Here is a 14,754-nt window from a genome sequence, read left to right as displayed (position 1 = left end):
AACGTGTCCGTGTGGTGTAGTGGATAATGCAACTGCCTAGTAAGCAGGCGATCCTGGGTTCGAGTCCCGGTCCGCCACACATTTTCACTCGTCGCCGCTGATTCCGCACAAAGTCTCTATGCAGCTGACATCATTAGTTCCTTCCCTTTACTTTCTTCCCCCTCCCCCTTCTGTTTACATAAAAAAAGAAATTTTAGAGTAAGCAAAAAGTCGTTCGCTCGTGCATGTAACTGATGAGAAAAAGGCCATTCTGATAATTAAATCGGAAACAGGATCAGCTGATTCCCAGAGATTAATTCATGTAAAACAGCTGACGATCACAAACCGATATTTTTCAAAATGATGGAGCACAGCAATCAGTCGTCCTTTCCTGTCAAGCTTTATTAAAGCAAATCTAGATTTCGGCTAGTGCCTAGCCATTATCAATGCTAAAGAAATACAAGAAGAACGTAGTCAGGCGCTTGCATGAAAAGTTGTAACTCGTGGCATAATCTATATGGCTTATAGGAGGGGCGTTTGACAAGTCCGTGTGAAGTCCGAGAGATGGCACCACCGGTGCGTATCGAGATCATGTTTAGTTAGTATCATCTTTGGAAAGAACTCACACCAAGTTTCAGCCATATTGGTCTACTTCTTTGCGTTTGACATTCGTGTGAATCAAGAAAGTAGAGTGGTTGTCAAAAAATGGACGAAAAAAGGATTTCGTGTGGTGATTAAACATTACTTTATGAAAGGCAAAACGCCGCAGAACACTAAAGAGAAGCTTGATAAACATTACGGTGACTGCACCTTCGATTAGAACAGTTTATAAGTGGTTTGAAATTTTTCGGAGTAGCCATATGGGCACAAGTGATGCTGAACGCTCTGGACGCCCTGTGGAGGTGACGACTCCAGAAATCTTTGATAAAATCCATGATATAGTAATGGTGCGTGAGATTGCTAGTGCTGTGGGCATGTGGAAGGAACAGGTACATAATATTTTGCATAAACGTTTGGACATGAGATTGCTCGCGCCTGACCAAAAATGGAATCGTGTGAAGTGTTGCATGGATGGTTTGCAGCTGATCAGGAAGAATCCGCAGGACTTTAAGCGTCATTTCGTCACTGAACGTGAAACATGGATACATTACTATACTCCTGAGACCAAACAACAATCTAAACAATGGGTTACCAAGGGAGTATCTGCACCAAAAAAGGCGAAGACCATTCCTTCGGCCGGAAAGGTTATGACGACTGTCTTCTGGGATTCGCAAGGGCAATCATCATAGATTATCTGGAAAAGGGTAAAACTATTGCAGGTGCTTATTATTCATCGTTATTGGACTGTTTGAAAACAGAGCTACAAGAAAACCGCCGGCTATTGGACCGCAAAAAAGTCCTTTTCCATCACGACAGTGCACCAGCACACACCTCAGCAGTTGTCGTCGCAGAATTAATGGAAATAGGATTCCAACTCGTTTCACGTCCCCACCCCCCCCAAATATTCTCCAGACTTGGCTCCCTCGGAGTACTACTTGTTCCCCAACTTGAAGAAATGGCTGGTGGGACATTTTATTCAAACGAGGGGGGTGATTTCAGCAACTGATAGCTATTTTGCAGACTTGGACAATTCCTATAATTCGGAAGGGATCAACAAATTAGAACAGCGTTGGGCGAAGTGTGTAAGTCTGAAAGGAGACTATGTCGAAAAATAAAAAAAAAGGTTTACCCCAAACACGTAAGTAGTTTTTATTTTTTGCACGGACTTTTCAGACGCCCCCTAGTACATTAGATTACATACCAATATTTCGTAGTTTCAGTACATGTCCTAGTACGTCAGTCTCCTGTTTGGGCTTCTGTCACAGTTGATTCAAGACTACTGCTATTCTATGAATGTTACATATTAAGTAGTGCATATAGACGGCTCCAGCAGCCAACCGATTTGTTCTGTCTTTATTATATATTCCCACATTCCTAATGGAAGATAGCTTGAAACCGATATTTGACTGAGCTAGCAAAAATTGAATCTGGCCTTAACGTGTAAAAACTCATCAGCACAAAAATCTGGTTCCGTCGTTCGGTTTTCGTCTTGCTAAAGTTCTGTTGCACGTAGACGTAACGGAAGATTGATACCAGTAACGTGAGAATCAGCAGAATGCCGCAGAGTCAGTCATCCATTCTGTTGAGCCCGCGCGCTGTGATGGCAGGCTTGCCGGTACGCAGCTGGGTCGCTCCGGCCCGCTGCTTGCGCTCGCCTCGTACGGAGAGGTCCGTACTTGTCGCGACGACTACCTGTCGGCGGTGTCCAAAGGATTTGGGGCGGACAGCTCTCGTGGCCTGTGACGCGGCCGCAGGTTTCCGAGAAAGAGGCGGCCGCTGAATGGGCAAGCTCGCCGTGAATGGTCGGCCGGAAGCCCCGTCAATCACGGGGCTCAGACTGCGGCTGTGGCGAGCGAGCGTTGCCGGGTCGAGTGCCGACTGCGCTGCAGACAGGCGCGCCGCCGCCGCCGCCGCCGCCGTGCCCGCGTCACGTAACAGACACCGCTACGTCCCCGCTGCGGGGCGCGCTCTGGGGGCCCTCTGCGCGTTCCCACCCGTTCAGCAGCAGTTCTTATGCTAGCGCGCCTGCTTCTGTGTCCCCCATTCACTGCTTCGTTAAAACTCAGTACCACTAACGAACTACATTTTCAGTCCAAAGGCTGCTGCCTATTGCATGAAACTGATTACAATCTTTGGATCATACTTACCTGAGATAAATCATCAAGAAAAAGTGTAGTCGTCTTCGTTCTTTCTCTCTCTCTCTCTCTCTCTCTCTCTCTCTCTCTCTCTCTCTCTCTCTCCCCCTCCCCCCCTTTTTTTCCCCCTATTGGCTTCACTTCCTCTAGCACCGTTTCGATCATTCCAACTGCACACGCCCCACAGCATTAGAGCCTCCACCAGCTTGAACAGCCCCTGCTGACATGCAGGGTCCATGGATTCATGAGGTTGTCTCCACACCCGTACACGCCCATCCTCTCGATATAATTTGAAACGAGACTCGTCAGACCAGGCAACATGTTTCCAGTCATCAACAGTCCATTGTCGGTGTTACGTAAAGCGTTGTGTCGTGCAGTCATCATCGGTACACGAGTGGCCTTCGGCTACGACAGCCCATCTCGATGATGTTACGTTGAATGGTTCGTACGCTGACACTTGTTGATGGCCCAACATTGAAATCTGCAGCAATTTGTGGAATGGCTGCACGTCTGTCACGTTGAACGATTCTCCTCAGTCGTCGTTGTTACCGTTCTTGCAGGATCTTTTTCCGGGCGTAGCGATGTCTGAGATTTGATGTTCTTACTGGCTTCCTGATATTCACGGTACATAAGTGAAATGTTCGTACGGAAAAATCCACACCTCATCGCTACCTCGGAGATGCCGTGTAGCATCGCTCGTGCGCCAACTATAAAACCACGTTTAAATTCACTTAAATCGTGATAACAAGCCATTGTAGCACCAGCAACCGATCTAACTACAGCGCCAGAGACTTGTTGCCTTACATAGGCGTTTCCGACCGCAGCGCCGTATTCTGACTGTTTGCATATCTCTGTTTTTCAATACGCATGGCTATACCAGTTTCTTCGGCGCTTCAGTGTAGAAAGAAATGTTTTGTACTGTAACGGTCTGAACGTTTCGAGTGAACCCAGGAACTTCAGAGATCAGAGGCAGAAATATATTTCGCAAGCAGTCTTGTAGTATTAGTTTGACGATTATTTTCTGGTGGTGATTAACTCTGAGCAGTGCAATAGTCTGTCTGCAAAAACGAAAAAAAATAATAATAATAAACATAAACTCTGAAAATTGCAGAGGCTAGTAATTCAGCAGATGATCGCCTTGGAAGATATTACTGCAGTTTGCTTTGCTGCTTGGAATAGACCTCTTGAAAGAACAGTCACAGAGACAACACGGCGGAGGGGTACGACGGGAGGTACCGCGCGGCGTTTCTGCTGGAGGAATAAACCGTGGGCAGTTACGCCCGCCGATTTACGCGCGTCCCAGTTTCGGTAATGGTCGGCGTATCGCTTTACGATGCAGGCGCGCCGTATCTCACAGGGAGATGACCTTTCCCTCCATCGCGGCGGCCTCGCCGTGGCGCTCTTTATGAACGCGCAGTCTTCTTTCATGTTCGCCAGCGATGGCCATTCTCTCCAGCGCGTTTCTCCGTCTGCAGGCCCTTCCCACAGTTGTCTTGCCTAACTTGGCGGAACCAAACGCTCTGTTCATTAGCGTTGGTACCTCCAGCTGAGGCACATCATGGCGTCCGCGCAGTACCACCTCTAACAGAACAAGCGTTCATTCATACTTCGTGGGAGGAGTCCTAACCTCAAAGGAACGTATCTACAATGTTGCGAAATGCGCTTAACGAACAGTTTCGCTAAGCGCAAGTTCATGGAAAAGCCACTATTGTCCGGCGGACTCTAAGTGTTAATTTCCAACCGTTGAATGTTTCTTCCCCCACATGTGACCACATAAAGGACATTGTTTCACCTCGAGAGTCTGTGGCATCAATAATTCAAGTGAAAACATGCTGTATGATCTATTTCCTCCGGTAGCATGCTTCGCACATCTGGATCCACATAGAAAGTGCAGTATCTTTCACTAGGCTAAAGAATTATCTTAACTATTGGTCGTTTGCTTCTCTTGATAAGCTCAGTGGTCCTAATATTCGTATAAATGTTACAGGATGTGCTACTTCTGTGTATTATTAGACACAATGAATGTAAACATATCGAGCAAATCATGAAACAACTAAACGTACATATTGAACTCCTGTTTGAGCCACTTATGGGAATTGGTGGTTTTTTTCTTCTAGTGTTCGAGGTGTGGAGTACACTATTGTTATCATATAGTGGTGAATACGAGAGGTAAAAAAAAAAAATAACCCATTGCCATCGGCGGAGCTTGTATATTTGTATATTGTGCATTTCTTCCCCGCTATGCGTGTATACTGCAGAGTTGCCAGTTCAGTGCCGCCTTTGTTGTCGATCTAACTTGTTCTATTTGTCTGCAGTGATAGCTTTCGCTACCGCTCTTTTGTTCGTGTTTCGTTTTTTATGATGGCTAGTTTAAGTGAACAACGTGCAGCTGTGAAATTTAGTTTTCTACTCGGTGAAAATTGTGCTGAAACTGTTTTAATGCCGAAAACAGCTTACCAAGAAGTGTTCCTCTTCACGGTTTCAAATTTGATTAAATATGCTTGGCACTCCTCGAAATGCAATGATATTAGGTCTGATTAATTTCTGAGACCGGCCCAGTTTTGTTTAAAGACGTCCAATAACGGCTGTCATATGTCGTCTTTACTCGTATGTTTTTAGTGCACGAGAAATGTATGTTCGTAACATTGCATGAATACGAACAAGTATATAGCATTTTTTCGGCAGTTACAGGAAGTTAAATTAATTTTGACGTGTTCTGTGTATTTATTCGTGTTTATTGCATAGCAAAGGGTTCAAATGTCTCTGAGCACTATGGGACTTAGCCGGCCGGAGTGACCGAGCGGTTCTAGGCGCTACAGTCTGGAACCGCGCGACCGCTACGGTCGTATGTTCGAATCCTGCCTCGGGCATGAATGTGTGTGATGTCCTTAGGTTAGTTAGGTTTAAGTAGTTCTAAGTTCTAGGGGACTGATGATCTCAGTTAAGTCCCATAGTGCTCAGAGCCATTTGAACCACGTTAGTACTATGGGACTTAACTGAGGTCATCAGTCCCCTAGAACTATTTCAACCTAACTAACCTAAGGACATCACAAACATCCATGCCCGAGGCAGGATTCGAACCTGCGACGTAGCGGTCGGGCGGTTCCAGGCTGTAGCGCCTAGAACCGCTCGGCCACCCCGGCCGGCGTATTCATAGCAACTTTGAAAGAATGTTGTAGATATCAGTGGCACGTGTCAGCGAGTGTTTGTCTTACGATCGCTTTCACTGGGGGAATCAGCTCTCTCATTGCTGTGGCAGGAGAACAGCGCGTAGCTGGTGCCATCTTGACCCTAGATGGCGTCGGCATAACGTAGCGAGAGGGGTGAGGGCTGTACAGTAAGCAGTTCCAAGCGCGTAAACCGTGCGACAAATGTCTTACTTCATAAAGTTTATATGCAGAATTCCACGACATGTCAGCAGCTAAAATATTTCGTACGAGCTGTTTTCAACGTTAAATTCACAGCGGTTAAAAAAAAAAGAAAAAAGCAACACTGGTTTCGACATGACAAGTGTGACCATTCCCTTGCAAGACAGCAACGTGATCTACGCAAGCAAACGCCTTGGAAAGATTGTAAGTAGGCTGTTTATGTTTTCTTATTGGCAACGTTACGTAGCGCTAGGTACAGGGTGGCGCAGATGGATCGGGTGGTTTTAAAATACTTGTCAAACTGTCAATTGTAAAGGTATTGGATTGAAATAAAGTGCAAAACGTGTAGTTACAATGGAAGTTTATTAACAAAAAAATAGTAATGTTAGTTTTTAAAAATTACATCCATCAAATGCCCTCCTTCTCGAGCGACGCATTCTTGGAGTCGGTCCTTAACGTTCCGCATTGCCCGCTCAAGCACATCACCAGGAATTGATGTGATTTCGGTGTGAATTGCTGCCTTCAACTCCTGAATGGTCCGGGGTTTGTTCATGTAGACCCTTGCTTTTAAATAGCCCCATAAGAAAAAGTCACATACCGTGAGGTCCGGTGAGCGAGGGGGCCAATGGACATCTCCATTACGGGAAATCAAACGGCCAGGGAACAGAGCGCGTACAGCTTGCATTGATATCCTAGTGGTATGTGCAGTTGCCCCGTCTTGTTGGAACCACATATTGCCCATGTCGTAATTGTTCTCTTCAAGTTGTGGGAGAAGAAAATCTTCAATCATGTTCACATAACGCTGCGAATTAACAGTAACCGCCTGCTCCCTTTCATTTTCAAAAAAGTAAGGACCAATTATCCCTACCTTAGAAACCCCACACCAAACCGTCACTTTGTCACTAAGGAGAGGCCGTTGGTGTAGATCTTTTGGGTTAGTGTCGGCCCAGTAACGGCAATTTTGCTTGTTTACGTATCCGTTAATGTGAAAGTGAGCCTCGTCAGACATCATGATAATCAGGTTTACATCTTCCAATAACTCCAACATCTGTTGGCTAAACTGAAGCCTTTGAAGATGGTCTGTTGGGAGAATCTTCTGTACCAACAGGATTTTATAGGGGTGGAATTTCAGTTCTTCGTTAAGAATCCTTTGAAGGCTCCGACGTGACATTCCAAGAGCTTGAGCACGACGTCTCGTTGATCGACGTGGGCTCGCAGTGACATCGCGTCTCACACGCTCCACGTTCTCAGGCGTTGTTATTGTTGGCGGTCTAGGCGTCCATTTTGGAGCACATGAACCAGTAGTGCGGAAATTATGCACCCAACTCAATATCGTATCTCGCTTAGGAACACTACCGCGAGGTGGGATGTTGAAACGCCGGCGAAAGGCACGCGTCACAGCAACAATTGACTCGTTATTGCGTATGAACTCTTCCACTGCGAAAACACGATGCTCAACGGACCACGTAGCCATCGCGACTGACTGCCAGCCTGCAACTGAAACTTCCCGTCCCCCCCCCCCCCCCCCCCCACCACAGGACGAAGTCGCCGAACACCTGGCTCCCCCCCCTCCAGACGTACAGTCCACTTCAAAACCACCCGATCCATCTGCGCCACCCTGTATGAAAATGACTGACTGTGCTGTGTGCAGTCTGTGGCTAGTTTGCATTGTTGTCTGCCATTGTAGTGTTGGGCAGCGGCAGCTGGATGTGAACAGCGCGTAGCGTTGCGCAGTTGGAGGTGAGCCGCCAGCAGTGGTGGATGTGAGGAGAGAAATGGCGGAGTTTTGAAATTTGTAAAAATGGATGTCATGAGCTGCTGTATATATTATGACTTTTGATGACTATTAAGGTAAATACATTGTTCGTTCTCTATTAAAATCTTTCATTTGCTAACTATGCCTATCAGTAGTTAGTGCCTTCAGTAGTTTGAATCTTTTATTTAGCTGGCAGTAGTGGCGCTCGCCGTATTGCAGTAGTTAGAGTAACGAAGATTTTTGGTGAGGTAAGTGATTTGTGAAAGGTATAGGTTTATGTTAGTCAGGGCCATTCTTTTGTAGGGATTATTGAAAGTCAGATTGCGTTGCGCTAAAAATATTGTGTGTCAGTTTAAGCACAGTCGTGTACAATTGTTCTAAGGGGACGTTTCAAGATTACAAAAAATACCAGCTAGCGATATTTTACGGTTTAAGGCTCGTCGTATGTTTGTATTATTTTCGGAAACGCTCCACTGGGATAAATTCGGGGCCTCGTGTCAGAGTAATTGAGATGAGTTGCTTGCGGAATGGGCTGCGGTTGTGCTAAATCACGTTGCGGCGGCGTCGCACATGAACGATGGCGGGCGTCCGTGAACTTGCGTGGAGGCGCGACCCGCGTGTCAAGTGGGGAGCGTCCGCGGGCCCGCTGAGTGATGCCCGAAGAATGCAGACCGCTCGCCGGCTGCTGGCCGGGCTCCTGCGGCGCAGCGCAGCGCAGCGCCGCGCCGCGCCGCGCCGGGCCGGGCCGCTAACCTTGGCCACTGCCACGGCCAGCCAGCAGCAACGGCGACGGCGACACCGCACCGCGTCCACCAGCGCCTGCCAGCGCTTGCCTGACTCAACGCCTGCCGCCGCGCCGCCTGCCCGCCCTCCGCACCTGTGCGCATGCGCGCGCTGTGGTGTCGGAAGTTCCATGCGGCTTTTTGCGGATGATGCTGTATTATACAGAGAAGTAGCAGCATTAGAAAATTGCTGCGAAATGCAGGAAGATCTGCAGCGGATAGGCACTTGGTGCAAGGAGTGGCAACTGACCCTTGACATAGACAAATGTAATGTATCGCGAATACATAGAAAGAAGGATCCTTTATTGTATGATTATATGATAGCGGAACAAACACTGGTAGCAGTTACTTCTGTAAAATACCTGTGAGTATGCGTGCGGAACGATTTGAAGTGGAATGATCATATAAAATTAATTGTTGGTAAGGCAGGTGCCAGGTTGAGATTCATTGGGAGAGTCCTTAGAAAATGTAGTCCATCAACAAAGGAGGTGGCTTACAAAACACTCGTTCGACTTATACTTGAGTATTGCTCATCAGTGTGGGATCCGTACCAGATCGGGTTGACGGAGGAGATAGAAAAGATCCAAAGAAGAGCGGCGCGTTTCGTCACAGGGTTATTTGGTAAGCGTGATAGCGTTACGGAGATGTTTAGCAAACTCAAGTGGCAGGCTCTGCAAGAGAGGCGCTATGCATCGCGGTGTAGCTTGCTGTCCAGGTTCCGAGAGGGTGCGTTTCTGGATGAGGTATCGAATATATTGCTTCCCCCTACTTATACCTCCCGAGACGATCACCAATGTAAAATTAGAGATACTCAAGCGCGCACGGAGGCTTTCCGGCGGTCGTTCTTCCCGACAACCCCACGCGACTGGAACAGAAAAGGGAGGTAATGACAGTGGCACGTAAAGTGCCCTCCGCCACACACCGTTGGGTGGCTTGCGGAGTGTAAATGTAGATGTAGAATTTCTTGCTCACATGGAAGTGCAGAATGAATAGTCGTGGAACTTTCTGTGGACAGACGAAGCCCGCTTGTACCTGGTACGTTCGTTCAAGGTTCGTTTGTCCGGTTACCAGACAGCGCCAGACAACAGACTGTACTTGCGCATACGCAGCTACGAAGACGTAGGCACTCCGTGCTTGGTGCTTGCTCTGCTCTTACGCTTTTCGTCGCATTTCTGGTAGAATTCCGTGCGTGGTGGGGCATCACGTGACCATGTGCAGCCCTGTGGCATGTTGTTGAGAGGACATACAGAGTTGTACTTACAGCAATTGTTTTATCATATCCCACCCGGATGATGGAATGTAGTCGAATTAAATCGGGTGATGCTGCGGGAATTAGATTAGGAAATGAGACGCTTAGAGCAGTAAATGAGTTTTGCTATTTGGGGAGCTAAATAACTGATGACGGTCGAACTAGAGAGGATATAAAATGTAGACTGGCAATGGCAAGAAAAGCGTTTCTGAATAAGAGAAATTTGTTAACATCGAGTACAGATTTAAGTGTCTGGAAGTCGTTTCTGAAAGTATTTGTATAGAGTGTAGCCATGTATGGAAAAAACGTGGACGATAAATAGTTTGGACAAGAAGAAAATAGAGATTCTCGAAATGTGGTGGTACAGAAGAATGCTGAAGATCAGATGGGTAGATCACATAACTAATGAGGAGGTATTGAATTGGGGAGAAGAGGAGTTTGTGGCACAACTTGACTAGAAGAAGGGATCGGTTGGTAGTACATGTTCTGAGGCATCAAGGGATCACCAATTTAGTACTGGAGGGCAGGGTGAAGGGTAAAAATCGTAAAGGGAGACCAAGAAATGAATACACTAAGCAGATATAGAAGGATGCAGGTTGCAGTAAGTACTGGGAGATGATGAAGCTTCTACAGGATAGAGTAGCATGGAGAGCTGCATCAAACCAGTATCAGGACTGAAGACCACAACAACAAACATCCCACCCAGATAAAGGATGCAAATAAGGAAGCAGTTTTAGCAAAATATCATTTCAAAATTAGACTCCACAGCTCGAAGTACCATAACATTATGCTATGGGGTGACTTTGACAGATTTTTTTTTTTTTTAATTCGTACTCTGCAATATTATTATGCAGCATTTCCGACAGGTTTACGTCTACACAGCACTGCAAAAGCTAGTAGGGTGGAATACAAAATTCTTGAAAAAAAAAAGAAAAAAAGAAACAGTTCCTTGTGTAGCTTACACCAGAATAAAGGACAATAAATTTCATGACTATCTCAAAATGTGTAAAAAATCAACAAGGTTGTCTGTGAGACAAAGAAACTGTAAAAACTGACAGTTTATATTCTACTCTAGGAACAAATATGAAGCCATTGGGGTGTTAAAACGATAAAACACGGTATGCTGTCAGTCTAAAATTTAGCATACAATGGCATTCTAGAAATTTAAGACGTAAACACAAATTAAGAAATAACTTCAGGCCTAGAGGAAGTGCTTTGTGATCTAACTCAGCTTGCTCTGCGCATGCACGAATCTGCCAGCTTGGGCGCGCCGGAAAAATTTTTCCGGGTAGCATCTGGCCACTTGCTGCTACTGCTCATACGGCAAACAGCCACGCTTCAAGTAGCCAGAAGCGGGAGGAAGGCACTATTCATAGGCGAATTCAGCTCTGCGCATGCGCACGAGCCCGCTGGCAACTGCTCATACGAACCTGGTGTCTCCAACGAGAGGTCAGGTGCAAATTACCGGTATTGTTAAAGTTCAGTTTTTGCATTGTGTAGATGGATTCACACCCTACAAATAAATAACTGAACTTGGCGTGTCAAATACGACGCCGTGTGGCAACGGAAATGCCGCGTCTGTTGAACCTACCAATAGAAGACGTCGTTTTAGTTTATTGGCTTTTGCCGTTAACCATTGAACCAGAGAAGCGAGTAACGACAGATTTCGTATACATACGACGTTGACACCAAAAAATATATTAATTCCAAATAAACTTAATGCCAACGGCCTTACCGCGGTGGTAACACCGGTTCCGGCGAGATCACCGAAGTTGAGCGCGGTCGGGCTGGGTGAGCACCCAGTCTGCCAAGTAGTGTTTGCATGCTGAGGAGCTGTATGACTGAGAAGTAGCGACTCCGGTCTCGAAAACTGACAACGACCGGGAGAGCGATATGCTGTCCGGCCCCGGTAGCTGAGTGGTCAGCGCGACTGTCAATCCTAAGGGCCCGGGTTCGATTCCCTGCTGGGTCGGAGATTTTCTCCGCTCAGGGACTGGGTGTTATCCTAATCACCACCATTTCATCCCCACCGATGAGCAAGTCGCCGAAGTGGCGCCAAATCGAAAGACCTGCGCCCGGTGAATGGTCTACCCGACGGGAGGCCCCAGACACACGACATTTACATTATTTGGCGATATGCTGACCAGATGCCCTTCCATATCCACATCCAGCGACACCTGTGGGCTGAGGGTGACACGGCTGTCGGTCGGTACTGTTGAGCCTTCAGAACCTGTTCTGGCAGAGTCAGAGTTAAATAAACTTAATGGTACATTTTGTATAGTAACGCACTCAACACAGTCCATGTATCACAACTTACACTCGATGTATACCTTCTGTCTGACGTACAACCGAATATCCACTTCTGCTCTGATAAAGGCCTTCGGAAACGTGCGGCGTTTCCTGTCAGGGTGAACAACCATAGTATTATATGGTTGATGTGTGCAATGTCAGTTGGATGGACTTCGTACGTGAAGCCGTGTCACAGCAGGATTCGCTTTACAGTAATTGTATCATATCGAGATAGCTTGATTTGGAAATTTTGGAAATTTGTGTAAGTTCCTATGTGACCAAACTGCTGAGGTCATCGGTCCCTAGGCTTACACACTATTTAATCTGACTTACGCTAAGGACAACACTCGCACCCATGCCCGAGGGAGGACTCGAACCTCCGACGGGGGGAACCACGCGAACCGTGGCAAGGCGCCCCAGACCGCACGGGTACCCCACATCTGTGACCATTTATGATGGACCTTTATCCTTATGTCAGCGACAAAATCTGAATATGGAAGACATGTCTAATGAGGTTGGCCTTCGATCACACTTTGATGGTGTTGATGATTGGTTTGTGGGGCGCTCAACTGCGTGGTCATCAGCGCCCTTAGAAAAGCTCCAATTTTTACACAGTCCAAGTTAGCCACTGTCACGAATGATTATTATACAATGAGGACAAGACAAACACCCAGTCCCTAGGCAGAGGAAAATCCCCAATCCGGCTGGGAATCGAACCCCGGACCCCGTGATCCAGAGCCAGCAACGCTAGCCACTAGATCACGAGCTGCGGACAGTCACACTTTGTTTCACCAGGTGGTCCGCTATCTCGTTACATGATATACCTGAGTGTCCCTTGCTCCATAATAACTGGACTTTCACACCGATAGATTAACTTAATTATCTCGAGCACATGGCGGTTAATGTTGGCGCCCCATTGCTGCTTTTCCAAGTTTTCCAGTGCATTCTTTCAGTCCATGACAGTAAGGACGTCGTCGAACTGATCTGATTTGCCGCATATCGAAGGGTCTTCTGAGCCGCAGAAACTTTGGCAGTGAAGATGCTGGCTTCACTTGTAAGCTTAAACATGGCCCAAGATAGCAGATCCCTGCAGAAGTAAGCAAAGCCGGTGCCCTGGCTTGTTTTGGAGCCGTCTGTCAACATCGAAATTTTACCCGTAACGTAATGATGATGTGAAGTGTGACGTCATACGTGCTCAAACAAGCCGGAGGGGACAACACTGACAGTTTTTTAGCCAACGTTTGTTTGACAAATTTTTCTGACGTTTCGCCAGTGTGCGTGGCTGGCTCAGAACTTCACATTCCATTCTTGATGGCGAGCTGGAGTCGGGCTCGCTGTCGGATATCGTACGTACCTGTCACACCATCGTCTGAGGACTTTTCGCTGGTCGTTGTCGCTGTGGTTGTCCACTTGCTACCTGAAACGATCGTTCGCTGCAACACGGAAATCCAGGACCTGTTCACCTGGAGCCTTTCTTCTTTTCTTGTTGAAGCTGTTGTCGTCTTTGTCGACTTCTATGGCTTGCCTGAATGAGCGGAAGTATTAGCCCTTCTCCACAGCGAGAACGTAGGCGTATGGGAGTTGGGAATTTTGTTGCGTGGTCCGTCTCGCACACCGCGTGCTCCGCCACGGCCTATTTCTCCACCTGTCGCGATCTGCAGTACCGTTCATGTTCGGGGATACTGGTACTGGCGGATCGTAGACCCATCCCAACAAAGACTTTTCCACTACGGCTTCTACCGACGAAGGTGTCGTAGACATAACTGTACCATACTTTACAGTTACTAGGTGCCAAGTCCATCACCTGTCTATCTGAATGGTCTGTGAACAAACGCCTCGATGAGTTCATAAGACATCTGAACAGACTCCATGGCAACACAAAATTTACTATGGAGACCATCAGCTGCCGTTTCTACGTGTGGTTCTTACGATGAACGGTGAGAACCCGGGACACGGCGTCTATCGGAGACAGACGCGGACCGATACCTGCACAAGTTGACAAATTGTTACCAGAGACAGAAAATATGAGTGAATAATATCCTCATAACGCGAGCGAGACGAATTTGGGAGCCGCTGCACCTCCGACTCTAGATCCAAAATTTAGAAAGTGTTCTGTGAAGCAATAGCTACTCCACCAGTTGCACGTGTCACGAAATCTAACACTCAGCGAAGTGACACACCATAATAAAAAATGTCGATACCACCTTTCTACCATACATCCCCAGGGTGACGAACAAAATCGGCTGCGTTGTTGCACAAACAAGGCGTGAGGATTGTTCACAAACCAACGAAGATGATGAAATTATGTCTCAGATCGGTAACGGGCGAAAGGGACCCAGTTGCAATGTCGGAAATATACCGCGTACTCCGTGTCCGTACACGTGGAAAAGTGTGTGCACGAATGACTGGACGACACATTAGCACCCGGATCACCGAAAATAAACGGTACTGCTGTTTGGGACAGATTCGAGGATCGGTCGTGGCGAAGCACGCGCTATGTATAACACCGACCACATTATAAAATTCGCCGACACGGAAGTTGTTGCTGTGGAGAAGAGCTACCACGCCCGCCTGTTTAGGGAAGCCATAGAACACG

General features: G+C 47.1%; 1 protein-coding gene across 2 annotated transcripts in view; it reads left to right on the top strand.

The window, feature by feature from the left end:
- The window catches only part of LOC126189032 (protein outspread), a 763,892-nt gene that overhangs the window by 12,808 nt on the left and 736,330 nt on the right, over positions 1-14,754 (top strand). The gene's annotated exons all lie outside the window — the stretch shown is intronic.

The sequence above is a fragment of the Schistocerca cancellata genome, chromosome 1 (assembly GCF_023864275.1).
Source record: "Schistocerca cancellata isolate TAMUIC-IGC-003103 chromosome 1, iqSchCanc2.1, whole genome shotgun sequence".
Taxonomy (NCBI): Eukaryota; Metazoa; Arthropoda; class Insecta; order Orthoptera; family Acrididae; genus Schistocerca; species Schistocerca cancellata.
Note: the sequence above shows the minus strand (reverse complement) of the source record. Positions and strands in the feature narration are given on the sequence as shown.